The sequence below is a fragment of the Nannospalax galili genome, unplaced genomic scaffold (genome assembly GCF_000622305.1).
Source record: "Nannospalax galili isolate Female #2095 unplaced genomic scaffold, S.galili_v1.0 scaffold752, whole genome shotgun sequence".
In the NCBI taxonomy this organism is placed as follows: domain Eukaryota; kingdom Metazoa; phylum Chordata; class Mammalia; order Rodentia; family Spalacidae; genus Nannospalax; species Nannospalax galili.
The window spans coordinates 333,060-359,038 of NW_008333404.1; the positions used below are offsets into that span (position 1 = coordinate 333,060).

Below are 25,979 nucleotides of genomic sequence, written 5' to 3' on the forward strand. Positions count from 1 at the left end.
GTTCATGAGCGCAGAACCACGTCCTATCCAGGAGTCAGCATTGCACAGCTCTCCTTTCCATTCTCTCCTCTCACATCCTTTCAGCCTCTAATTCCTCCACGTTCCCTGAGCCTTGGTGTAGGGAGGCGAGTTGACAAAGAGGTCCCATTTAGAGCTGAGCACTCAGTCTCTTATTCTCAGCACTTTGACCAGCTATGAATCTCTGCATTGACTGTTGTTCACTGCAAAAAGAAGCTTCTCTGACCAAGGTTGAGAGCAGCCCAGGTCTATGGGTATAAGCACAAACATTTAGATAGCAATTTAACAACATGACCATTTAGCAAAATAACAATAGCAGGTTCTGCCCTAGAGCCTATGACCTCCCCAGCCTTGGACTTATATTTTTAAAAACTTTCCTGTTCTTAATGAACATGTATTGTTTTAACAATTATCTTCTTTTTTTTTTTTTTTTTTTTTTTTTTTTTTTTAAAAAAAAAAAAAAAAAAAAAAAAAAAGAGGACGATAAATCTTTCACTGTGATATATCAAAATAAAGAGATCTGCCTGCCTCTGCCTCCTGAGTGCTGGGATTAAAGGTGTGTGCTACCATGCCTGTTATCTTAACGTTTTTTTTTTTTAAGGTTTTAAATGTATGTGGTAATAATCCAAGTGTAATAATCCAAGTAAGTCTGGACTAGAGTTCTAAAGCCAGGATGTGAGAGAGGAAGATGTAAAATATCTCATCTCCGAGGTTCCCGAGCCTGTGCTTTGCACAGGGTGGCCAGAGGTGGTAGGTGAGGGAGGGGCAGTGATGGTTCACTCAAGTTACATCGTGGAAAGGGAGCATTTTCCTGGACCACCCGGTTTACTTGATGATGTCATTTGGAGTAGTTTTATATGAAAACAAACAGAGCTTCCACATAAAACATGGGGTTCCAAAGAAAAGGAATAAAAGCAAACACTTTGGAGGTGGCCAAGCTTGCCTCACGCTGTGCAATCAGCCCCGGAAGGCAAGCTTCTAGCATCTCCTGCCATCTACCTCACTTCTCTGGACTCTTCATTGTCTCATGGGTCAGCTCCCATCCTCCCAGCCTCTACCCTCTTTATTCCTACACTGAAGTATGCCCCCTGCTTCACCTTAGGACCATATAAATTAAGTTTACCCTTAATTTATATGCTAAAGGTCATGATATCGCTCCTTAACATTGATTCTCCCTAAAAACCTCTAAGTAGTATTCTCAGGTCACAGATGGAAAGCCCAGGACACAAAAGAAGTTCAATTTAGTCATAAAAAGAACAGAATTCCAATGCACATTATAACACAGATGATCCTTGAAGACATTGTGCTAAGAAAAATAAGTCAGTCACCAAAAGACAAATGCTGAATGACTGAACACGCTGCAGCTGGCACTGCCAAACTCAGGGACTAGCATGGTGGTTACCAAGGACCAAGAGTGGGACGAATGAGGGGTTGTATTCTAATGAGCACAGAGTTTCGGTTTTGCAAGATGATTAGAGCTCAGGAGCTCAGTTGCACAAAGGTAATGTACTTAATGCCACTAAACTGTATGCTTAAAAATGGTTAAAGTGTTAAATTTTATCTTAGTGCATTAAAAATTTGTATAAAGAAGTTTTAAAAGGTGATGGAATGCAATGACTGAAAAATTGAATATAAAATACAAGTATTAAATGCACCTTAAAAATCTACGTAAGCCAGGCATGGTGGCCCACACCTTCAATCCCAGCACTTGGAAGGCAGAGGCAGGCAGATCTTTGTGAGATCGAGGTCAGCCTGGTCTACAAAGTGAGTTTCAGGCCAGCTAGGGCTACAAGGAGACCCTATCACAAAAAAAAAAAAAAAATCTATGCAAGCTTAAGCACGAGACTGGAGGTTGGGGTGGCAGAATTCCAAAAAAAATCCTATAATGACTAGTAATGAGTCATTACCTGCAGGATTTGTCTGCCAAGTCCTTCTCACTTTGACCTGGCACTAACTCTGCATGTTCCCTGTTGGGATCTGTTGGCAGCGTTGGGGGGCCAGCTGTGTGATCCTGACGATTTCTGTGATCTCCACCTGTGCCTCACAGACAGACTTCAGCTTCAGGTCCCTGTGTCACAGTCTCCATCCTCCAGCCTTGTCCTGATGCTACCTCCTAAGCACTGACCACTCATCACAAGGAGATGGAAAGGGGGCAATGCCAAAGACACGTGAATGGGCAAAGACTGACCACCCCACTGATAGCATCAAGGAAGCTTAAGAAAGGAAGAAAGATGTCCGGGGCTGTGAAGTGGGTGTGTGGGACACAGTTCATACAGTGGTTTAGTTTTGGGGCTCTGAAGTCAAGCAGACCTGTGCCCCAGTCTTGCTGAGGATGGTCTTTAGGGCATGCTTTTAAGACTAGGAAACATCTGGGGTTGGGGAGATGGCTCTGTGGGAAAGCATGCTTGCCTTCAAGCATGAGAACTTGAGTTTCAGTCTCTAGCACTCCCACAAAAAGCCAAGCGTGGATGCACACACCTGGAACCGTAATGCTGCTAGGATGGGGATGAAGGAGAGGGCTACAGAGAGAGGACTGCTGAGGCTTGCTAGCCACCAAGTTAACCAAAAAAAAAGGCAAGCTCCAGGCTCAGGAAGAGATGTTGTCTTAAGGGAACAAGGCAGAGAGCAATAGAGGAGGACACCCAAAGTCCTCCACTGGCTCCCATACACGTGCACGTGGCACACACACACACACACACACACACACACACACATGCATATACCACATACACATACAGATACATGCATTTAAAAAGGAAACAGCCAACAAGCCAGCTATGCTACTGAGCTCTGAGCACTCTCCTCCTCTAATCTTCTCAGAGGAAAAGCATTTTTATTATCTCCACATTCCTGCAGAACAAACTAGCTGCGGAGAACTTTAAGAACTCTGTCCAAGACCACACAACTGTTTAAGTGATAGATCTATGATTCACACCAAGACCTAACTCCAAACTCTATGCCTTTAGCCAAGTAACTATTGAGACCCAGAAATCAAATTTGAGAATCAAGTCTGGTCACTTTCCTTTTCCAAGATTCAACAGTCCCTGCCTGAGACCCAACAGCATAGTAATCACTTAGGAATCCAGACTCAGGAGCCAGAGTCTGAGTGGCTGTGAGACTTGAAGGCTGTGTAACTTGAGCAAGTTACTCAGCCTCTCTGTGCCTTCTTTTCCACTATAAATGGAGATGATAGAGCCTGCCTCATAGGGTTGCTCTAGGATTAGGTCGTTAGCCTTCTTGCACCTAGAACACTGGTTGGCACGATATAAATATTTGCTGTAATTAGCCCCGCAGCTCTCTAAGTTTAGGTTCAGAAGGTTGAAGGAAGAAAGATGAAATCCTGGGAAGTGGATTTGATGCCAGGAACTATTATAAAGCATAATAATCCATCCTCCAAACAGCAGGTCCCTTCCTGTCCCCAAGCTGCCTGGAACAATGCTTTGTGGACAAGGCACGGGCTTTTGCAGTCAGAGTGGCTTTAGTTCAAATTCTTGCTTCACCACCTCTTCTGTGGCCTTGGGCAAGATTCTTGACCTCTTTGAGCTTCCAATTTCTTGTCTGTAACACAGACAATGATATCCACCTGGCAGGGCTGTTGGGAGGAGTACAAGGTAATGATATAGAATTTGCCACACACACACACACAGAAGAGCAGTCTGCTCGTTCCAGGAAGGTCTCCCCTCGGGAAGAAAAGTCAAACCTTTGGTACTGAGCTGGTCAAACATTAATGAAAGGCGGACTCTTCTCCTAAGTCTCTACCCAATGGCACTGTGCACTGGCTCTGGTAGAAACTCTTTGCTTTGGGGCTTATCAAATCATAAACCAAGAACCCAATGGCATTTCTGTTTCAGGACACTTCCTACGGAGGACTTGTGCTCTGAAAAGACCGCAGGTAAATGGATATTGACCTTGGGCCAGGCCTAAGTTCCCCTAAGCAAGTTACCTAACTTTTGTACATTGCTAAGTAACAGGCAAATGAGGAGAGACAATATCCACCCGAGTTCTGTAGGGATTGAATGGCTTGAAACAGAACCTTCACTTGTCCCTTCCTGCTTTCTCCTATTAAAATGACCAGGCACGGCTCATCCCCTTTAAGGTCAGTCCCTCCCTGGAGCTCTGGCTCTCACTTCCTCCCTGCCTTCTAAAAGATTTCTCTCCACCAACTGTTCACTCTTTCTAGATCCATCACTCCCTGCACCAGGTCACTCAGTATACTCCCATCGACAGTTATTGGTAAGTCTTCTTCATTAAAAGAAAAGATAATCGTTCAAACTCATAGCCACAGATTTCCTGAAGGAACTGACCTTATTTTCTATCTCCATTTTCTCTCTCCTCTTTCTCAGTTTTTTCTGACCTGCTTTCCCTCAAACTTTCAAGCATTCTTCAGCAGTTTTTTGTATTTATCTGATCTGGTCATCTGCAAGTTCCCTCCTGGTTGGTCATTCCTTGTTTTACAGCACTCTCTGGGTTCCAGAGCATCTCACTCTGCTGATTTTCCTCCTGACTCTCAAGTTTATTCGTAGTCTTCCTGTTCGCCTCTCTTTTTCTTCCTTATATGTTGGGTTTCTCAGTGGCAATGCATGGGCCCTCTTTGCTTCCCACTTCGAATCTCTCCTCGAATAATCTCGCTGGCCGTCAACCCAAACCATTTCCATCAGCATCACCATAGTGACAGCCGTCCTTGCATGTTCCACAACCTTCTCAAACTCATCATAGAAATAGAGTATCCTCCCCCTTCCCATACTACCTCTCTAGACAGATGACAGAGCTGACCCCAGGGTCTTTGTTTCAAACAGGACAATTCATAGAGACTTAAGTAGAAATTCTATTAAAAACAAATCCTGATTTATTCACCTCCTTTGTTCTGTCCCAATCCCAGTTACTCCTGTCCATTGGGCCAACCTGAGCTTTCTGAAATGCATTCCTGAATGTGTTACAATTGATTCTGTCATCCTTAGGACAAAGCCTGTCTTCCAGAACATGTTGCCAGTGCCCTGTCCCCATGTCTGCCCTGGCTATTGCCTGCCCACCGCTCCCTTACACAGCAGCTTGCTGTGCCCCTCTGCCTGAGGGTATTCTCTCAGGAGCTCAAGGTAGGCCAGTAAGGCCAGGGAATGAAGGCCACAGGAGCAGCCCCAACCAGTGAGGAATGAGAGTGTGGGACCAATGCCTTCTTCAGCTCAGCCTCACTCCTCAGAGGCATGTGTCACGCAGTCGCTCAGCTGGTTTGTAGTATGACTGGGCTTCAGGTACTCAGAGCAGCAACCTGTTAACACAGCTTTTATGGACTTTCTTCCCTTTCCTAATCTACTACTGCATTTATTGAGAATTACTTTTCAAATAAACTACTAGAACCAAGCAGTGACATAGTCTTGTGGTCCCAGCTACTTGGCTGAAGGAGGAGGATCATTTGATCCAGGAGTTCAAGGCCAGGCTAGGAAACATAGTGATACCCCTGTCTGCAACTAATATATGCATATAACTAAATAGTAAATAAATAAGTAAACGCTTTAAACCCTTGGCTCAGCTTTTCCTTTTGCAGCACTGTAATCAAAGACACCCTCCTGGACACAGCTTGCAAGTCCCTTTTCATCATCAGACCCCAGATTCTCTGCGCTCTCTTCTTGCAGTCCACAGAACTTCTTTCAGCTCCTTCATGTTCTCTCTCTTCTAGTCTTTGCACACTTTCTGGAACACTATCCACTAATCATCAACTGACTGATTGAACCCTGAAATATCTGCTTAAATGTCATCCCTATGGGCTTGTAGCCCAGTGACACAGTGCTTGCCTAGCATGTGCAGACCCCTGGGTTTGAAACCCAGCACTGACAGAAAGAAAAGAGTCACTTCCTCCACAAAGCCATTCCAAATTTCCCAGTTCCAGTTCTGTGCTCTCTCTGGTTGCTCTCAAAATATCCTGTTCTTCCCTATAATTCCCAGGCCTTTTGCTGAAATTTCCCTTATCTGCCTCCATCAGCACTGTGTAAGTTTCAGGGTACAGACCATCTCTCTTTGATGCTCATCACAGCACCAGAAAAAACATCCACAGTTGCAGGTACAATATAAAACTTTGTTAATGGACCTGGAACATATTAGGTGCCAGAAGTTTTTTGTGTGACTGCAAAGAACTGGCACAGTGTTCAAACAAGTTACAGGTAACATGACAGCCAAACCTGGAAGGTGCAGTTCAGAGGAGCGGGAGACACTGAAACTCTACTTCCTTCTGGCCCCCATCTGTAAACATGGACTCCAGAAAGCGTGGAAACCGCTTTTAACAAAGATGGCCAAAACTGGGGCTGGAGAGATGACTCAGAGGTTAAGAGCACTGGCTGCTCTTGCAGAGGACCAAGGTTCAGTTCCCAGCACCCACATGGCAGCTAATAACTGTCCATAACTCTATTTCCAGGAGATCTGATGCCCTTTTCTGACCTCCCAGGGCAGTGCACTTACATACATGCAGGCAATACACTCATACAGATAAAGAAATAAAAAATAAAGATTTCTTTTTAAAAATGGCAGAAACTATGTTGTTCTCTATATAATAGTCACTGTCAAAATACTTCATAAATTTGAAATTATCCAGAGCTAGGCTTGATAACTCAGCAACAAATCCTCAGAGTATAATAAGAAATTTCTACAATTTGGCAACAGAAAAGGCAGGCTGCATCTTGAGTGAGCTAACTCTTGAGTCTAACAGCACAATATGGGTCGGGCAGCTCTTCTTCTAGTTGGTGACTTGGGACTGCCAGTCAGAGGAGAAGAGGACAGGTGAGGGGACGAAAGAGTAAGGAAGCTCACAGCTGACACTCAACTGATTGCTCATTCCTTTCTGATTCCCTTCCCAATATCTGTTCTACATCTCAACTTTCCCTTTCCAAAGCCAGTCTGTGCTCTCTAGAACTTGTGGATTCAGTGTCAATGCCTCAGCATGGCATTAGAGACCCCCATACCTGCTCCCCCACACACCAGCTTCTGCCTCCCTTCCTCTCACCATATATGTCCAGCTTTCTGTAGTTCCCCAAAACGTGGGACATTACCTGCCTTCCTGCCAGTGCACAACGCCATGCCTCCCCCTGGGGAACATCTCCTCCTAGGGAACCCCTTCAGTATCCGTCTAGATTAGGCTGGTCTTCTCTCTGTTATACTTAGCTACTTTCTCCTTTAAGCCACCACTTTTCTTTGTATACACTACCATCCTTGTCACAATATGTTACAATTGTTTATATATCTTTCTTACCCTGTGTTCTGGGAACAACTTAAGTACAGGGACCATCACTGTGTTTTCATGGCGTGATGTGATACCTAAGACATGCTGGGAACTCAGCAAACGTGATGACTAGATTAATGACTGTGTTCATGGAGGAAGGAATCACAGTGTTGCCACGTAAACCTCGAGTGGTGACATTCTTTCGTTGTTCATAGAAGCCAGCAGATAATATTTCTAACTAAAAGTATGCCTCTGGGACATCTTATTTCAATGCAGCTTGTGACTAGAAAAATTCACTCATAATTTCATTCAAATTCATCTAGGAATATAAAATAGTATTTTTTAAATTTCTGCTGAACTTTTTTTCCCCCTTGAAACAGGGTCTCCCTGTAGCCCCAGCCTGACTGGAACTTGCTATGTAGACCAGGATGGTTTCAATCTGCCTCTGCCTCCTGAGTGCTAAGGTTAAAGGTATTTGCCACCACACCCCAGCTCTGCTGAACTTTTTATGCATATTTACAAGTCCAAACCAATCATGTGGCATGCAGGTAGAGTAGCAAGTAGGAACAAGTTAATGTCCTACGAGAAATCAATTCAATGTAGGCCCCATCTAACAACTTCTAAACATAAAAGTGAATTCAAACTTTAATTTCTTTTTACTCCATTTTTATATCAAGAACCAGCTTTCATAAAAACATTTTAAGCTGGTTTTATTAAAGAACTTTTTGGAGGGAGAGGATTGAATATTCATACTCTTTTCGATTAAAATATCAAAGCTTCTACCAAAAATAGACATTTTTTTAAACATTAGGAGGTAATGATTTAATATCATCTTTCCTAGCCCATTAAACTTTGATTTAAATCAAGCATCCTAATTCCGAGTTTAACTATATATTCACCATGCCCATCTTCATGGCTCAGTCCTGTCTGTTAATCAGGAGCACTCTGGGAAATAGCGTAGACTAGGTGCCAGGTGCTGTGTTAGATACTATGTGTGTCAGCTTGTTTACTCTCTAAAAACCTCATCCAGGGGATGCCAGTGGTGATGTTAGGCTTCCCAGCATCTGAACTCCCTCACGAGTTTGAGGAATTCCTTACGTTTGAGTCTTATTGGAGTGTTCTAGTTTACTTCTCTGTGCTTTGATAAAACACTGACCAAAGGCAACCTGAGGAGGAAGAGGTTTATTACACTCTATAGGTTATATAGTCTATCAACAAGGGAAGCCAAGGCAGGAGCCTAAGTAGGTACCTGGAGGCAGGAACTAAAGCAGGAACCAAAGGGGAATACTACTTACTGGCTTGCTGCACCCCCAGCTTGCTCAGTTATCTTTCTTATACAGCCCAGACCTATAATGCTCCTGCTACAGTGTAGCCTCCCTGCTTGGCCAATGTTAAAAAATGAGATTAGACCAGGGGTCTCCTGGCTATGCTGCTCAGGAGCAATTTCACTGTGTCCTGAGAACTTTTATTGGAAGCTCGGTTTTTGAAGTTCACACAGAGTTTACACATGATAAGTATTCAAGCAGTGCAAAACACATAGGAACTCTCCCATCATAATGGTAAGAAAGTACCTGGCATTCCAGGGACAACTGTCTGATCTTCTTCCCAGCATCCTGGGAGCAGACTGCCCCCTCCTCAAGCCTCTACATCAACAAAGTCCAAAGAAGTTCGTTAACTCTTAGTAAGTGACAGGAGCCTGTTAACTATTAGTGAGCAGAGTGCTATTAAAGGACAAGGTGGGTCACTACACAGGCCCATCTGACAGGGATGGTACTGTCGACAGTGGGCTGGGCCCTCCTACATCAATTAACAATTAATAAAATACCAAATGGATGAAGAGGGATTCAGGTACAACTTGAGCAAGACCCCTAAAATTACAGACCAAGCACATAGTATACATCTTCTTCCCAGCTCACTAGAACCACCTGTGGTCATTCACTAGGACAACTGCTAAAAAAATATTGCTCTGCAGCTCTGGGCTAACCTCACTGCTATCGGAGACCACTGAGCTCTACCAGCCAGAGTGGACTCCCGTAGAAGTAAATGACTAATGGATTATTTTTCTTTTACAAATATTCATAGCATGTTTATTCAAGGCCTAGCCATCTTAGAGGCTTCTAAGACATTTTTGTCTTTGCTTTTACTTTTTATTATCTAAAATTGCTAAATATACAAAATTAAGTAGTCTTTCTGTGAAAGTGTGATGTATTTTTACATACAGCTAGTGTGGCACTACGTTCGACATTTATTAACTTGGGGCTACTCTTACTTCCTCTATTTCCCTATCTTCCTCTTTCCTACCCAGATTGTTTTTGCAGTGAATCTCAGACAGTAATCACTGTAAATATTTCAGTATGTTTTTTCTAAGGAACAAAGCCTCTCCTTTTTAAGCAAAACCACAATGCTATTATTATACACAAAAATCAATAGGTTAATGGACTTTTGAAAAATGACCTATTGTATCTTTCTCAGGTATTTAAGCATCTAAGAAAAATACTCAGTGCTCAGTGATTGTATCAACTAGGGTGCAGTCAGGAGAGGAAGTGAATGATTATTCAAAGAGGAAGTCTACTGTGAAAAACGCCTAACTAGTAATGTGAACTTAGCTAAGAAATAAAAAGAACTCTAAAGAATATAGAAGCCAGGTGTGATGGTTCACACTAGCAATTCTAGCACTTGGGAGGCTGAGGCAGGAAGACTGTTCTGAATTCCAGGACAGCTTGTGCTACATAGGGATATCCTGTCTCAAGGAAAAGAAAGAAGAGAGGGAGGGAAGGAGAAACTGTTAGATCTGGGCTTAAGGGAGAACATGCTTGGAGAAGGGAACCAGTGGGGTTTTCCATTTTATGTGTTTTGTTTTGTTTTCCTCTTTCACTCACCAATCAACACAGAATACTTCTGTGACCTCTGGTCACTAAAATGTGTAGGGATTTCTTCCCACCAATAACCAGTCAGTCCTTCAGCAGATACAGTAGGGTCTTTTACTGCTGTTCAGTATGAACACTGTCGTGCTGAAGATGGCATCAGACTCCACAAGGTGAGGGTTTGACCCCCAAGACCGCCCCTTCCCCACTTCAGATGCCACTCACAAGTGCAAGTTGCCTCTGGCACTATTAATCAAGGTTCCTACTGTGCTCATCTAGGTTCAAATAAAGTGCTAGAGCAGCTCAGAGACGTCAAGGAAACACATTACTTAAATTTATACTTAGTAACTAGAGGGACAAGATGAGCCCTGCTCTGTGGATATTGCACAACCTCTTTTTCCATCTCAGTGAGGGAGATGTTGCTATTTTATAAGTATTGGTATCAAAGGGTGACTAATCCTAGCATGAAAAACAACAGTTTTTCAATTTAATTGCAATTTTTCGTGCCATAGGGAAAACAGGCTTTGACTGGCTTTAGGGGCTTTTCTATTGTTTTGTTGGGTTCATTTGTTTATTTATTGAGACAAGATCTTGATATGTAGCTCAGGCTGGTCTGGAACTTGCTAAGCGGCCCAGACTGGCCTTGATCAATCTTCCTGCCTCAGCCTCTTGAGTGCTGGGATCACATGCTGATACCAGTACGCCTGGCTAGTGTTGTTTTGTCTGATCCTGAATATCAAGAGGAATAAACATGTTGCCACGTAGTGGGAAGGAAAAATATGGCTGCATCCAGGAGGGCCTTAGGATCGCCCAGGGCCTAGATCCCCAGTAGTGGAGGTTTGGGTCACACTATCACTGTAGGAAGAATATTGATCAGTCAAGGCTGAAGGTAAAGGATTGGAGAACTAAGGAGAAAAATAAAAAATACTTACTTTGACCTGTGACTTGCTGCAGAAGCTTGGAATACATCATTATCAATATTGTTTTCCTTTCTGTGTGATGTAATCACATAATTAAATAGATTTTGCTTTCATTTACATGGGATATTCGAATGATAGCTAACTTTACAATTCATATTTCTGCACGTTGAGATGGATCAGATCAGAAGTGAAGGAGGAATGGAGACCATCCTGGGACTCTGAAGTCAGAGATGAGCATAGTCATGAGGAGACTCAGATGTACCCCTTTCAGAGAGAGGGGAGGGTGCTGTCAACTACAGAGGATAGTTGTGTCATGTTGCATGGAAAACTTCATTTGGAAGTAAACATAGGAAAAGCAAGAGAAGTTATTGTGGGACAAAGAGATGAATGTGGTGAACATTTAAGCATTTTCCTTCTCTCCTTTATTTTTGGGGGGTGTGTATAGTATATATACTCGTTCATGCGGGTATGTGCACGTGTGTGCACCTGTGCGGTGAGCATGTGGAGGCTAGATCTCCACCTTACTTTCTTGAGACAGAGAGCCTAGAGCTCACTGATTGGCTGGAATAATCAGGCAGGGTGCTTCGAGGAGCTTCCTCCTCCCTGCTCTCTCCCCCTCCCCCACCCCCAGCACCAGCACGGGGGGTTATAGATGCACACCACCACACCCAGCTTTTACACAGTTACTGGGCCTTAGCAACTGTTCTTTTTTCCTGCCTGCCTCCTGTCTTCCTCCCTCTTTCCTTTCTTTTTCCATGCTTTCTCTTCTTGTGTGCCGTCTCTCCTTCCATTCTTACTTTTCCTTCTTGCCTCTCTTCCTCTCTCCCTCCCTCCCTCCTCCCCTTCCCCCTCCTTCCCTCCTCCTTCCCTTCCTCCCTATCTTCCTCGCCCATTCTCTCCTTCTTTTATTTCTTTCTTTTGATGATGATGATCTGCTGTCTCCATCTGGAGCTCCTTCCTGTACTTGAAAACTTTTCCAGTCTTACAAGTTCCAGCAGATGGGTGGGTGGGAAGAACCCACCTCTTACTATACAAATGGCAACACCAAATACTTGTTTTCTCAAACTCTCTCCGGCCTAGGGATGACCTAGGTTCACCAAACAGATGCATCCTGTTCATTACATTGACTTGGATGTGAATGGCACTAAAAAAGTAGAGACTGCAGAGACTCCACTGCACTGGTATGCAGGGCAGGAGGGTGGCAACTCTGAGTTTCCAGGAGCAGAGGGGACACAGAGTACCAACTGGACATGTCCAGCTACTACGGGCAGCACAATCTCCTCTCAGCTGGCTTTGTGAGGTGTTTCAGATGTCCTCCTATTTTCCCTGCTTTGTTCCCTTCATCTTTGTTTCTAGAGGGTCTGCGAGTCATCCAGTACCTCCCAGAAAGTTACTTTTGCTGCTTCAACATGTGATTAAATGTGTGGCGGTTTCTGTTATTGTACACTAGACTCTGCCTGCTATAAGTGGGTATTGTCTCATTTCCTGATGTGGAAATTGAGGTGTTAGGGACGTTAAGTGAGGGACAGAATAGCACTAGCCGAGGAGTGTGGGGTTGGACTTGGATCGAGGCCTGTTTGTCTCTTTTGTCTGTGATCTTTCCTTAGCACTCTCTAACAGCCACAACCGAAATATTTCTTCTGTGAAGGAAAAAACACTTTAGTCAAGATTCTGTCACAAAAAAACCAACAACACTTCCTGACTTCTGCTCGTTAGACTCAAACACCAAAGTAGAAAGCTCTGGAATGCAAAAGTTATCCTCCTCAAAACAAAATCGGTTTCCTTTCTCTGCCAGAGCATGCCAGATAAAATGTTCCAAAGAAAGAGTTAAAGAAAAGTACTTTTTCGTGCTGTTGTAGAGCTGAGATGAGCTTTTGAATAATTACTCGACTAAACGGACATAACTCTGGGGAAACTCAGGTTCCTGTCCCACCATTAAACAATTGAGGGAGGTGCACCAGCTCCAGTTCAACAAGGCTAATCTTTTCACACGAACACAGGGCTGGCTAGATGGCTGTTTTTGACTGGAACAGCCTGCCTCATCCTCAGCCAGCTCTGGGCTGCTTCAGGGTTAAAGGTGCCTAATAAATATTTACTGCGTGAATGTGTTTCTACAGTTCTTTTTTTAAAATCTGTTTTTATTGAATTTTTTGTGTATTTCATACGGAACATCTCAAACAATCTTAATAATCTTTATACCACCATCCCCACTGGCATCCTCCCATAGTCCCCTCCCACTGCAGTCCACATACTCTGTCATCCCTGTTAAGGCCCACTGTGTTCTCAGTGTCCCCCACCAATCCCCAGTGCTAGTCCATCCACTGACGTCTAGTTAGCCTATCTAGAGTCCCTTGCTTTAGGAAGATCAGCTCTTCTTCACCAAACAGCAATCAGTTGCCAATATTTCTTCGGATAAGATTGGGGTCCGCTGCTCATTTTCCCAGGTTTATGCTGGGTTGTTGACTGCCTGAGTTTGCATGGGACTTGTGTATTCTGGCACCATTGCCACAAAATCATATGAGCAGGTTCCCAGGAGCTTGTAGGACCTTGTTTCCATATGTTCATGCACCTCCCCGCTGGCTCTTTCGATCTTTCTGCCCCCTCTTCCAAGATGGTCCCTGAGCCCTGGGTGGGTGAAGTTTAATAAAGGTTTCTACAGTTCTTACAGGAAGAGCTCAAAGTCTGGCTGGGGATGCACCTCAGCAGTAGAGCACTCCTCCAGCACACATGAGACCCTGGGTTTAATTCTCAGGACTAGGAACAAAGGGTTAAAAGCTATCTAATCTGGAGTTCACAGGCTAAGTAGATAGGAAATCTAAAAACTAGAAACTATTTCAATCTGTTTGGAGGGTACAGCACCAAAATTCATGCTTTTTGTTGTCGTTGTTAATGCTTCAGATTCCATTCCCCTAGGACGAGGACATTGTTATTGCTGAAGCTGGAAACAGATTAGGCCCTGGAGCAGGACCAGACTTCCTAAAGGATTCCTAGAAAAGCAGAGAATTCCATGGGGCAGAGACTAAAGGCTCTAGGGTGTGTTCAGTCACTGATGGCTGCTTTCAAGGAATATATGCAGCCACAGAATTAGGCATGCTCTTTTCTTTCCCCTTGATGAAAAAGTAAAGTGAAGTTCCACTCTATCTACCCGAAACACTCATGTTCAATAAATATTTTCATCTCCCCAGATGAATGTTTAGTGACTCAAACGTCAACTTGTAGCCAAGCCTGCACCACAAGAACCAACTCCTTTCTTAGCTTTTTTTTTCACAGTTTCATGTACAGCTAAGCTGGCCTTGTCAAACTCGCTCTGTGACTAGGGTGAGCTTGAACTCCTGATCTTCCTGCCCCAGCCTTCTGAGTGCTAGAATTGCAGGTATGCACCGCCAAGCCTGTTTGGCTTTTTAACTTTTAAAATATATATATTTTTTAACCTGGAGTAGGGGGCATGCAGAATAGTACGCCCCACCCCCAAAGATGCCCTCAGTCTAATCCTCAAAACTCAGACTATGGTATGGTACATGAGACTACAGGTATGTTTAATGGCTAAGGATATAAAGATGGGAGATTGTCAGTCTTGATTGGGTGGGCCCAGTTTTATGATGTTAGTCCTTAAAAGCAGAGAAACTTTGCTGCCTGTATAGAAAAATGAGAGAGAAAAAAGAGAGACTGAAAATAGAGACAGGGACCCTGAGTGAAGGGATACAGGTGGCCTCTAGAGCACTCTCAGTTGGCAACAGCTGGCAAGGAGCTGAAGTCAACAAAAATCAAAACAGGCAAGCAAGCATCCTCTTTGTGGTCATGTGGCTTGAACCCTGGGGTGCATGCATGCTGGGCAAGTGACTTAACACTAAGCCACACCCTTTAAGTTTTATTTTAAGACAAGATTTCGCTAAGTTGCCTAAGCTGTCCTCAAACTCACTATGTACCCTAAAGATCTTTTATTCTTCCTGCCTCAGTCTTCTGGGTACTGGGATTACAGGGCAGACCCTTGTTTAGAGCCTCCCATGGACACCTGGATTTTAGACCAGTAAAACTGTCAGATTTTTGGCCTATAGAACAGTAAGACAATGCTTGTGACAGCTAAATTGTTAAATTTGTGGTGACTTGTGCTAACAATAAAAAACTAATACAAGATACAAACCTCCACCTGAGATGCTTGTTAAATGTCCTTTAAGTTTACATTAGAAACAATTGTTTAACCAAAGGGAAGAGAAGTTGATTGTGTTGTTACTATTGTTTGTTTTCCCATTTGTTCTCCTGACACCCAGTAAAAGTCCCTGTCTAAGTCTGCCTGGAGTGACAGCAGCAGTTTTTTCTCCATGTGAAATTACTCTCAGATAAGGGGCCCCGTTAGGGTAGAGCTGTGAACAGAGCACTCTTCTGAGCTAGTAAGAAGGCAGTTCCCCTTCTCTGAGTCACAGAATGTTGGAGCTGTTTAGGGACCTGGAGGTCAGTAACTTGAAACATATTTTATAGTAAAAGAATCAGCAGATGCAGATGACTTCGCCAAGCTATATCAGACCCAGGACTCTAAAGCCTGGCACTTCAGCTTCCAAATGCTCACAGGACAAATTTGTTTTGGAGGCTCTAAAGGAGGGCGTTTCCTTGCCAGTTTTGAATTCTCGTTGAATTCAGCTCTTTGCTTCTTCAGTGCTGTGGCCCCCAGTTCCTTGCTGGCTGTTTTCTACAAAGGACTGTTCTAGAAGCCACCCACATTCTTTCACTCACAGTTCCTTTCTCTATTGTTTCCATTATTTCAGGGTGTCCAGCTCTGGATATGCATAAAATCGCCTAGGTACCAGAGCCCCACCTGCAGATTCCTATCCAGTGAGATCTGGGGTGGTACCTAAGTCAGTTCTTTTTAAAGCTCTTCTGTTCTAATGTGTTTTACACAATGTTTCTAACTTTTGGCCCACCCTTGGCACATGCTGAATTCTACTTTAAGTCCAGATTGATAATAAACACCCAGTGTAACAAAGAGATGAACTTCATCCCATCAACTACGGCTTTCATTAGATGCAAAGCAAAGGCAAAATACTTCATTGGCTTTCCACATGTTCTTTTCTTTTCCCCTGTATTTATTTACCTTGTCCTTTATTACTTTTTGTCCTTTAAATTCCTGACTCTAACTCCCCTAGTCCAGTGCTGTCTGGTGCTGTTTCTTCTTTCTCCTCTCAATGTCTAGAGGGACTATAGTACCTCCCCAAATTCCCCTCCCCAGAGTTGACATGCACTTCCCTCTGCTGAACTGCCTGAACTGCCCTGGCCCACCTTGGACACCCTCCATGCTGCATTCTAGTCTCTTCTGTGCGGCCTGACTCACTCTCCTTGAGACAGATCAAATAAGTCAACTCTCTCCATAGGTATTTGGCTGATTTTAGAACACTCTTAAAAATTAAGGTACTATTAATGATAGGCCTCAATGGTAAACAGCTCATTTAAAGTTTATTTTTCAATTTCACCCAAGCCTGATGGGGAGAACTTTCCTTGGTGGCCCAGAATACAACCTGTGGGTGGTACAGACGCTCTTGCCACACACCAACCTGGCTGTTGGACTATTTTCAAGTCAAGTGTAAGACAGCCTCCTGTGCTGCCCCCTGGTGGTGTAAAATCAGGCCCTTTCGAAGGCTTTTCTGGAGCGCTTGATCCTTATGGATAGCATTTCAGGATGAGCTTGTAGTCCGAAGAGAAGACGGAAGTAGCAGCAAGAAGGTAGCTGAAGACTTCCGAAGAGCAGCTGGACGCCGAAATAACCGAGAGCAGAGGCTGCAGACACAACAGGAAGTGGAGATACAGAGAACGTGAGATGGAAACTACAGCCCTGACTAGAAGTTCCAGGCAGTTTCTAAGCCTATGGGCAAGGGTTCGAACGCCTCAGAGCTGAGAGCTCTTACACTAGCCACTGTCCAGAGTCAAACATCCCGACACTCTAAGCCCTGGAGCTGTAACAGTAGCTGTTGTAGGCTCTGAGGGTCCAATAACCAAGACTCCTCAGGAGCCCTAACACTAGCGGGCCCCTGCCACCCACCACTTACAGCCTCTGGAAGCCAAGGACAAGAATAGCTACCAAGGGGTAGAACTGCGGGTGGTTAAAGCCCAGAGCACTGTACCCCCAACCCAAGTACCAAGAGCCAGCCAGGCACAGGAAGCCTCTAGCTCTCAGGGCTTGGGCTATAAGCCTCTGGGCCTGCCAGTCCAGTTCTTAGGCCGTGGCCCTCAAGGATCTGGGGCAGCCAACACTAGGAGAGCTACTCCTCACCTTCTCACGATTCTTATCTGGGCAGCAAAAGGACTCCTGATTAGTAATACCCGAGGGTCTGCTACCAGAACATGCCCCAAGCCAACACCAACTTGGGGTTTTGTGTCCCTGAAGGCAGCAGTTATACATAAAAAATTTTATTTGCAGTTTTTATATTTTTTAATTAATGTTTGATTTACTAGAGTTAAAGTTAGGAAGAGTTGTGTACCACTGGGGAGCCCACCATGTTCCAGCGGATAGAACTAAACCCACAATCACACAGCTGGCCTTGGTGTACCTCAGTGGGTCACAAAGCAAAAATACATGAATGTAGGAAAGGGATTGTAGGTGGGGATGGTGACAGGGCCGTGAGGCAAGAGTGATTAGAAGGCATTTTTATGTGTATGAAAATGTTAACAAATTTAAATATTAAAAAGTTAAAATTTGTGGACTTTGGGAGGTGGCTTAGTGGGGAAAACGATTGTCACAGAAGTATGAGGACCTGAGCTCGTACCCCCAGAACCCACATAAAGCTGGTTGCGGTAGCCTGTGTCCGCTATCCCAGCGTTCCTCCGAGAGGCAGAGGCAGAGGCAGGATAACCTGCAGAAGCTCGTGGGCCAGCTAGTCTGGCCTATGAACTGAGACCAATAAAAGACCCTGCCTCTAACAAGGTGGAAGGTGATGCCTGAGGTTATCCTCTGACTTCCACATGTGTGCCACACCCCAAAGGTTTTCTTAAAAGTCACAATTTGGGGGCTGGAGAGACGGCTCAGTGGTTACTAGCACTGGCTGATCTTGAAGAGGACCCAGGTTTGATTTCTAGCACCCATATGGTGGCTACAACTGTCTGTAACTCCAGTTCCAGAGGAATCCAACACCCTCTTCTGACCTCCACAGGCATTTCACAACGTGGGCGCACCTTCCTTAAATGCCTCTTCTGTCTTCTCTCCCCATCCTTCAAGGGTCCCACCTTCTTTGCTATCACAGCTTCTGACACTCCCCTCCTCTGTATATACATAACCCCATGCTATCCATCCAGTGTCACACTGTGCATCATATTATTTCTAGGTGTTTTTCCTGCCATTTTGTTGTCTGTCTGGATTCTAAACAACCGAGGGATGAGGGCTGTCCTCACACTGTTTGTATCCCTGCTTGTCTTAGCATGGTGTCTCTTCATGGCCACAGCTCAGTTAGAGCTAATTAGGCCAGGTGTGATGGTGGTAGAGGTTTACAATCCCAGAACTCAAGAATCTGGAGTTTGAAGCCAACCTATGCATGGCAAGACCCTGCCCAAAAAAAGAAAAAAAAAGAAAAAAGCCAGCATAGTGCTCACAACCATAATTCCAGCCCTCAGGAAGAAGCAGAAGCTCGTAGGCAGTTTAGGCTACATGGCAAATTCTAGGCATGTCAGGACTACAGAATAAGACTCTGCCTCCAAACAGTGATCAAGTACTGTCTTTGTTAGCGTATCATTTCCTAAAGGACTTGTCAAAATTCTGGGTTGGCCCAATATGCTGCAGTAGTTGGTGAGATTGCACAGTATTAATCCAAACCAAGCACTTGAGGCTTCTGATGTATCCCACTCGGGGCAGAGGCAGTGCTGCTTCCCTCCTTCCTTGATGCGGATTGCTGACTTCAACTAGCTAGCGAACTGCAGAGGAGTCAGGTCTAGTACAGATTTTCCCAGCCTGAAATCATGTTGACTGTAGTTGTTCAAATTCTTCCAGTTTAAAAATAGTGTCCCACACGTGCTCAACCAAAAAGAAAGTGCTGAAGAATGTTTCATCATGCCCAATCTGTGGACAGGAAGATGTCTGAACAGAGAAAAGATGGGAGATCAAGGCCACACAAATCCCTCCACTGGGTTAGTTGTGCAGAGACTTCATAAGAAAGCAGGATTTATTTTATTAGACCTAAGTTTGCAATTTGACACATGTGAACAAGCAAAAAGATATCTACAGCAACTTCGACCCAGAAAAAGAAAAGAGAAAATGTCCACACAACAAATGAGTCAGGTGTACCATACCCAGACCCCCAGACCCTGGGAGCCTCTGACTTACTGCAGAAATGAGGGCAGGCTCCCTATTGAACCCTCAGTCTGGGGTTTTAATTGAAAGCAGATGCCTTTCCCCCACCCATCCCTGAGTATGACTCATCTACTGTCCTCCAGGCCAAGTGTTTTTATAAAATACTCTGCATCACCATAGCAACAGCCCAGCACCTCCTCCCTCAGACTGTTGACTAAGTATTAAGGCAGGGGAAATCTGTTTGTTTGACTAGTTATAAATTAGAAACATTACTCACAGGGAAAAACCCTTTGGCTCCAAAGAAGAGCTGTCACATAGCAGTACAAGAATCAGAGATGCTGGGGAGATCCAAAATAACAGTTGTTTCTCATTAAGCCACTATTTAGCACATACTCCTGCAGTGACTTCAGTCACAGGCAGTGCTGAGGATGATGGGAAACATAGCTGTAAATTGCTGCGGTCTTAATACCAGGCATCCTTGATCCTCACACCATCAATTGTTATTCTTCCTTTACAGATGAAGAACCAAACAGAGACTTCCAGAGCTTCAGGTTACACATCTGGTGAGAGAGACAGGACTTGAACTCAGGCACTCTCTTTACTGTTGTATCTGATCACTTCCACTATAGGATCAGAAGAATCTCACAAGCTTTGCTGGGTTTTGCTTGATTTTTCTGACGACAGCTCACTTTTAAATTTTTTTTTTTTTAAATTTGGGACTGGAGAGATAGCTCAGTGGCTAAGTACTAGCTACTCTTGTAGAAGACCCAGGTTCAAACCCCAGCACCCACATGGTGGCTAACAACTGTCCAGAACTCCAGTTCCAGGGAATCCAATGCCCTCTTCTGTCCTCTGCTGGCACTGAACAACACGGGTGTACTTACATACATGCAGGCAGAACGTTCATACACATAAAATAAAAATAAAGTTCATTTTTAAATTTATTTATTTTACATGTATATTTCCCTGAATGTGTGCCACATGCTTGCAATGCCCACAGAGGCCAGAAGAGGGCATCAGATGCCTTGGATCTAGAGTTAAGGATGTTGTTTGCCACTATATGGGTTCTGGGAACCAAACCTGGGTCCTCTGCCAGAGCAGCCAGTGCTCTTAACCACTGAACCATTTCTCCAGTGCCAAGAAACTTTTGTTGTTGTTGTTGTTGTTGTTGTTGTGTGTTGTGTTTTTTTGAGATAGGGTATCACTTTGTAGCCCTGACTGGTCTGGAACTCACTTTGTAGACCAGGCTGGCCTCTAACTCACAAAGATCCACCTGCCTCTGCTGGGATTAAAGGCCTGTGCCACCATGCCCAGCAATAGCTCACTTTTATCAAGGTTTCAGAGACTAAAAGGGGGTGGATTCCTAACTGGACAATTTTGCATTGAGCAATAACAGAAGTGTGTAGTGGAGACCTGGCTGCCAAGACAGAAAAGCCCTACTCTGAGGTGTGGCGAGAGCTTTCTGGCTTTCATCAAATCCTTCATAGCTGGCAGCTTCCTGGCTTTCCCAGCCACAGGCTTCCATCAGGCCAGGCATCTCAGCCAGCTCACCTCTCATCTCAAGAGGGTTCTGCAGTGAGCAGATCATGATGGGAAATAGGAAGTACAGAAACTATACTGCAGGCCAAGGGCCATTGAAGCACCAAGGACAGTCTCACCCCACCCCACCCCAAGAAATGAGCTCCATTGCCTAGACACTGACTGCACAGGCTGCTTGAATTGCTTGAGTGTGGAAGGGCCATCAGGTCTGAATCCAGAGCCCGTAACTAAGGCTCAAGATGAAAAAGGGGCAGTTTCTGCATTTATCTAGCGGACAATCAAGAAGACTGGTTTGAGTGAATTTAGATTCAAAAGCAAACTGAGCTGGGTGTGGTGGCACATGCCTTTAATCCCAGCACTCAGGAGGCAGAGGCAGGCAGATCTCTGAGATGGAGGTCAGCCTAGTCCATTTAGCAAGTTCCACTCTAGCCTGTCTTCCCAGCCCTGGGTGATCACTTCTCTGCTCTCTGTCTCTATAGTCCCCTGCTCTCAATTTTCCTCCATGTCTAACTTAATTGCATATCCTTTGACACATTATCTCCCCATTTTCCCCTGTCCCTTAAATAGCCTAGCCTCCCACCACCCTCCACTGTCCTTCAGTAAGTTCGAATTCTTCAGATTCCGCACACAAATGAGATCATATGGTGTTTCTATGTTTGGCTTACTTAACATAGCGTCCTCCAGGTTCATCTATTTTGTCACAAATAACAGTGTTTTGTTCTTTTTAATGACTAAATAGTTTTCCATTGTGAGTGTATACAGCACTTTTGTTTTATCCGTGTATCTGTTCTCTTGGGTCTAATTTGGGTTACAAAAGATGGCATGAAGTTCCTCTGAGCTTACAGCAAGTTGTGAGTGTATACAGCACTTTTGTTTTATCCGTGTATCTGTTCGTCTAATTTGGGTTACAAAAGATGGCATGAAGTTCCTCTGAGCTTACAGCAACGTGCTACAAACATGGCAACTATGCTGTTTCACGTGATGCAAAGCCTGTGTGCTGGAACAAACAAGTGTAATCAACCTCATCACTCTGTTGTGCCTGCGTCAGGAAAGTCAGCAAGATGAGTGCGCCAAAAATGTGCTTCATCAAAGCGCAGGCCCTGCAGCTGGCTGCCTGCGTACCCCACCCCCGCGCCGCTTCTGCCATGTATGAGCTGTGTGACTGGACAAATTACTATACCCCAGTCTCCTTGCCTGTAAAAGGGGCATACTGATAGTCTCTACTTTTCAAAGTATTGTGGGGACCAAAGTAATTCATGCCAAGTGCCGTGACAGTTCTGGCCTTCCCTGCCATGCACTTCAGTTTTGGATTGAGGACTTCACATTCAGCTCTGCTTACGGAATCTCTGCCTGAGATCCCCTCAGTTGTCCTCCAAATAGAGCGTGTGGGTGCCTCTGGCCGCAGTGCCCTGAACGTGCTCAATCTCATCTGAATATGGTATGTGGGGAAGGCCAAACTGCTTGCTAACTGGAACACTGTAAAAGCATCATGTTGATCTAATTCGTCTCTATTTTGCTCATGTCAAAGTTTTGTAAAGTATTTATGTTGGAGCCCTAGCAAGGCAAGGTCAAACACAGTCACTTTTTTCCCTTAGATTTGATTTTCAGAGCAGGGAATCGAACCCAGGGTGATGTATGTAGATGGCCACTCTACCGCTGAGCTACACACCGCAATCACTTTTTTCCAATTTTTATATTTTATTATGATTGTGTGTGTGTATGCATGATATGTGTTTGTAAGTGTGCACACCACAGTATGCATGTGAAAGTCAGAGGCCAACTCTGGAGTAAGTTCTGTCCTTCTACCATTGTGTGGGTTTCAGGTTGTCAGGCTTGTGTGACAAGTGCCTTTACCTGCTGAGCCATTTCACTGGTCCCACAATCACTTTTGTAAGGTAATTCTGATCATGGTCCCAACTGAGCACCTGGATCAAGTTCAAGAGGGAGAATCAGACTTCAGAAAAAGTGACAAAGTCATTTTAATTCATGTAAATCTGCTAAAACAGAGACGCCCAGTTCTGCAGCATGAGACCCGCTCTGTTGTTTTACTTCACGCCGCCCTTCAGAGAGAGGGTCCAGGCTGCTACAAAGGAAGGGTGAGGGGTCGCAGTCTGGGTGGGAAGCAGAGCAGGCAGCTTCCTTTATTATTCTGCTTGGTCTGTTCATTTGGAGAAGCCTGGGGAATGAGAGCCTGGGGTCCCTCAACTGCTGCTGCTCGCGTACGCTCACGTCTCCCGTCCCCCACTCAGGGCAGTAGTGTTTGGTCAGATCAAGGATTTACATGAATCACTTCTTCAGTTATTTTGAGAATTTCATATATTTCCATTCCTCCCTTTCTCCAATAAGGCTTGGTAAAGCAGACTGGAGCTTTTTTAAACTACACTTTTTAAAGGTGAGCCATAGAAATAACCAGAGACATTTTCCTGAACAAGAACTTCTTCGGGGAAGGTTAGAGAGATTTCTCAATGGTTAAGAGCACTGGCTGCTCTTGCAGAAAACCTGGGTTCCATTCCCAGCATCCACATGGCATCCATAACTCCAGTTCTGGGGATATGACACCCTCTCTGGCTTTCATGGGCATTGCATGCACATACTACACACATATTATGCAGGCAAAACACTCATACATGTAAAAATAAGGTTTTTTAAAATTCAAAATATAAGAAAGAACTTCCTTTTAAGTTTCCAGCTGAGTGACCCAATACAAATACAGTCTTGTCCACTACCTTAGGAGGTTTCTGATGACTGTATCCAAAGCTGCTAAGGCTAGTCAGACTGCTGACACCCCAGTTCAGTCACAGAGTTCTGAACAGTGTGCTTGCTACTTTGCAGATACTGGGGCCTTGTTTTCCCAGATCCTTCTGATGAGAAGAGCGCGACACAAGTCAGCAATTGCTGTTGCCACGTGCGGGTCTTAGGGAAGGTTTCTACATGCCAGGCAGCAGCTAACCATGTGCCTTTGAATTGGTACATCCCAAGCACTTACAGTGAGTACCCTTGGGGATAACCCCTAATTTCCAGTATATTGATGCCAGGTACAAAGGAGAACAGGAAAATTTCAAATCTTCCCATAGTTTTAAGAGAAGTCTGAAATTCCGGCTGTTGTATGAACTTTCCCAATTTCTAAGGTTGACAAATGACTACAATCTTTTTTAAGGGCTCTGTGGAGAGCCAAGCCAGTAGAGGCTTCTGATTTACACTCTGGCTGCTGATCATACCCCTGAACATTGGCTTCTGACCTTTCCTTATAGGCTGGGTGACTCTGGAGCACTCATGGCACTTCAGTGCTGGCTCCATGTCACTACCTGCCCCACGTGTGCATGATCCAGGTTGCAGAGCACTCATCCTCTGACTGCATCCTTCACAGCAAGATCAGGAGTTATAACATAGATTGATCTATATGAACGCCTGAGAAAACAGCCTTGAGGAGTTTAAGTTCTTCAGTGATGTTCACACAGAAAGTGCCCAGCAGGAATTTGTCTCTGGGAGTCCCTGTACTCTGGGGGAGAGTTCACTGACACCTCTAGCACTGATATCCTCCATGGAACCCACTGCCCCAGTTTCCATGGCCCTTCTGAACCTCATGTTGAACTAAATATTTATGTGTTGATAGCATTTAGAGACAAGCCTTTGGGAGGTCATTGGGACTGGATAAGGCTGCCAAGATGGGGCCCCTAAGATGGGACTGTGGCTTTTAAGAAGAGGAGAGAGACTAAGATGTTGCTCAGACATCTTCAACTCAATATATGAAATTGATTTGATTCTTTTCCTCCAGTGAAGGCTGGTAGGCTTAGAGTTGTGCCAATAATTTGTCAAAACAATTAAAAAAAAAAACACTGTGAAATAGTTCTATACCATGGATTTCTATTTTCTGACTTTCAGATTTTGGCAACAGGATGCTGTGAGTGTGTGCCAAGCCCAAGGGATGAGTGAGAGGAAGACAAACCCTGAAAGACTGCAGGGCTCCTGTGTCTGTCATGATAGTGAGAAGGGGATGCTGGGAAGGGGTGAGATCATCTCTACACTCATTTGCCAAAGCCAATTTCAGTTTTTAAAATTTACTCAGGACTGTATATAGTTGCCAAGCAACTGTAGCCAAGTTACTGCATCAGTGGTGAAAATACAGTACACACCAGCGGGGGAGTAAGGGGAGGCTTTTCAGTGCGTGGACCTGACTCATTTTCACCAGCGTTTCGTACAGCAGCTATGTTGTCATCATTTTTCCAGTGAGCCAGAAGGGAAAATATAAAGTGAGTGGAGAGAGAGAGAGAGAGAGAGAGAGAGAGAGAGAGAGAGAGAGGAGAATGAATTAGGCCAGGCAACTGAACATGGAGTCAGTAGGTCATGATCAGTTTCCCCAGTCACAGCTAATCAAATTGTCTTTGGACACGCAGATAAATTGCAATACAATCAATCACATGGAGTCAGTAGGTCATGATCAGTTTCCCCAGTCACAGCTAATCAAATTGTCTTTGGACACGCAGATAAATTGCAATACAATCAATCACATGGAGTCAGTAGGTCATGATCAGTTTCCCCAGTCACAGCTAATCAAATTGTCTTTGGACACGCAGATAAATTGCAATACAATCACATGGAGTCAGTAGGTCATGATCAGTTTCCCCAGTCACAGCTAATCAAATTGTCTTTGGACACGCAGATAAATTGCAATACAATCACTACGTACTTGAAAGGAACTGACTCAGGACTGACCAGCTACTACCATAAGAAGTGGGCTGCTGTGGTTACTCACAGAGTCCAGCACCAAATGGCTTGGTTTTAAATTCCTTTTTATTTATTGCGTTTCCTTGAATAAATTATTTAACCTTGATAAGCTTTAATTCTCACCCCTACTCCCATTGTAAGGGTCCAATGAGTTTTAAGAGATTAGATATTTAGAAGTGTTAAACAGTATTCAGTATTGAACAAATGTCAAGCTTATTATAATCATCTCTCCTAGGGAAATTCCAGATCTCATCAATGAGTGATTGTCAATAGAGATGAAGCCAGAAAGAGTCTGCAAAAGTTACAAATATATTTTTCCTTTTTTCAAGTTGTCATAATGATTGGCAGGCATTGCCAACATTTCATGGGTAAAGTTTAGGGTGACACACTGCCATCATGAGTCAGTGCAATGGTAAACTGATCCAGATCCTTCATATATC

The 25,979-nt window shown here is 44.3% G+C and overlaps 1 long non-coding RNA gene across 1 annotated transcript; it reads left to right on the forward strand.

Annotated features, from left to right (window-relative positions):
• Positions 1-4,167: 4,167 nt before the first annotated feature.
• On the forward strand, positions 4,168-25,979 carry LOC115069460. The gene is made up of 4 exons (XR_003848725.1): positions 4,168-4,251; positions 23,647-23,801; positions 24,697-24,821; positions 25,775-25,979. It is a non-coding gene; the product is annotated as an uncharacterized LOC115069460 (long non-coding RNA).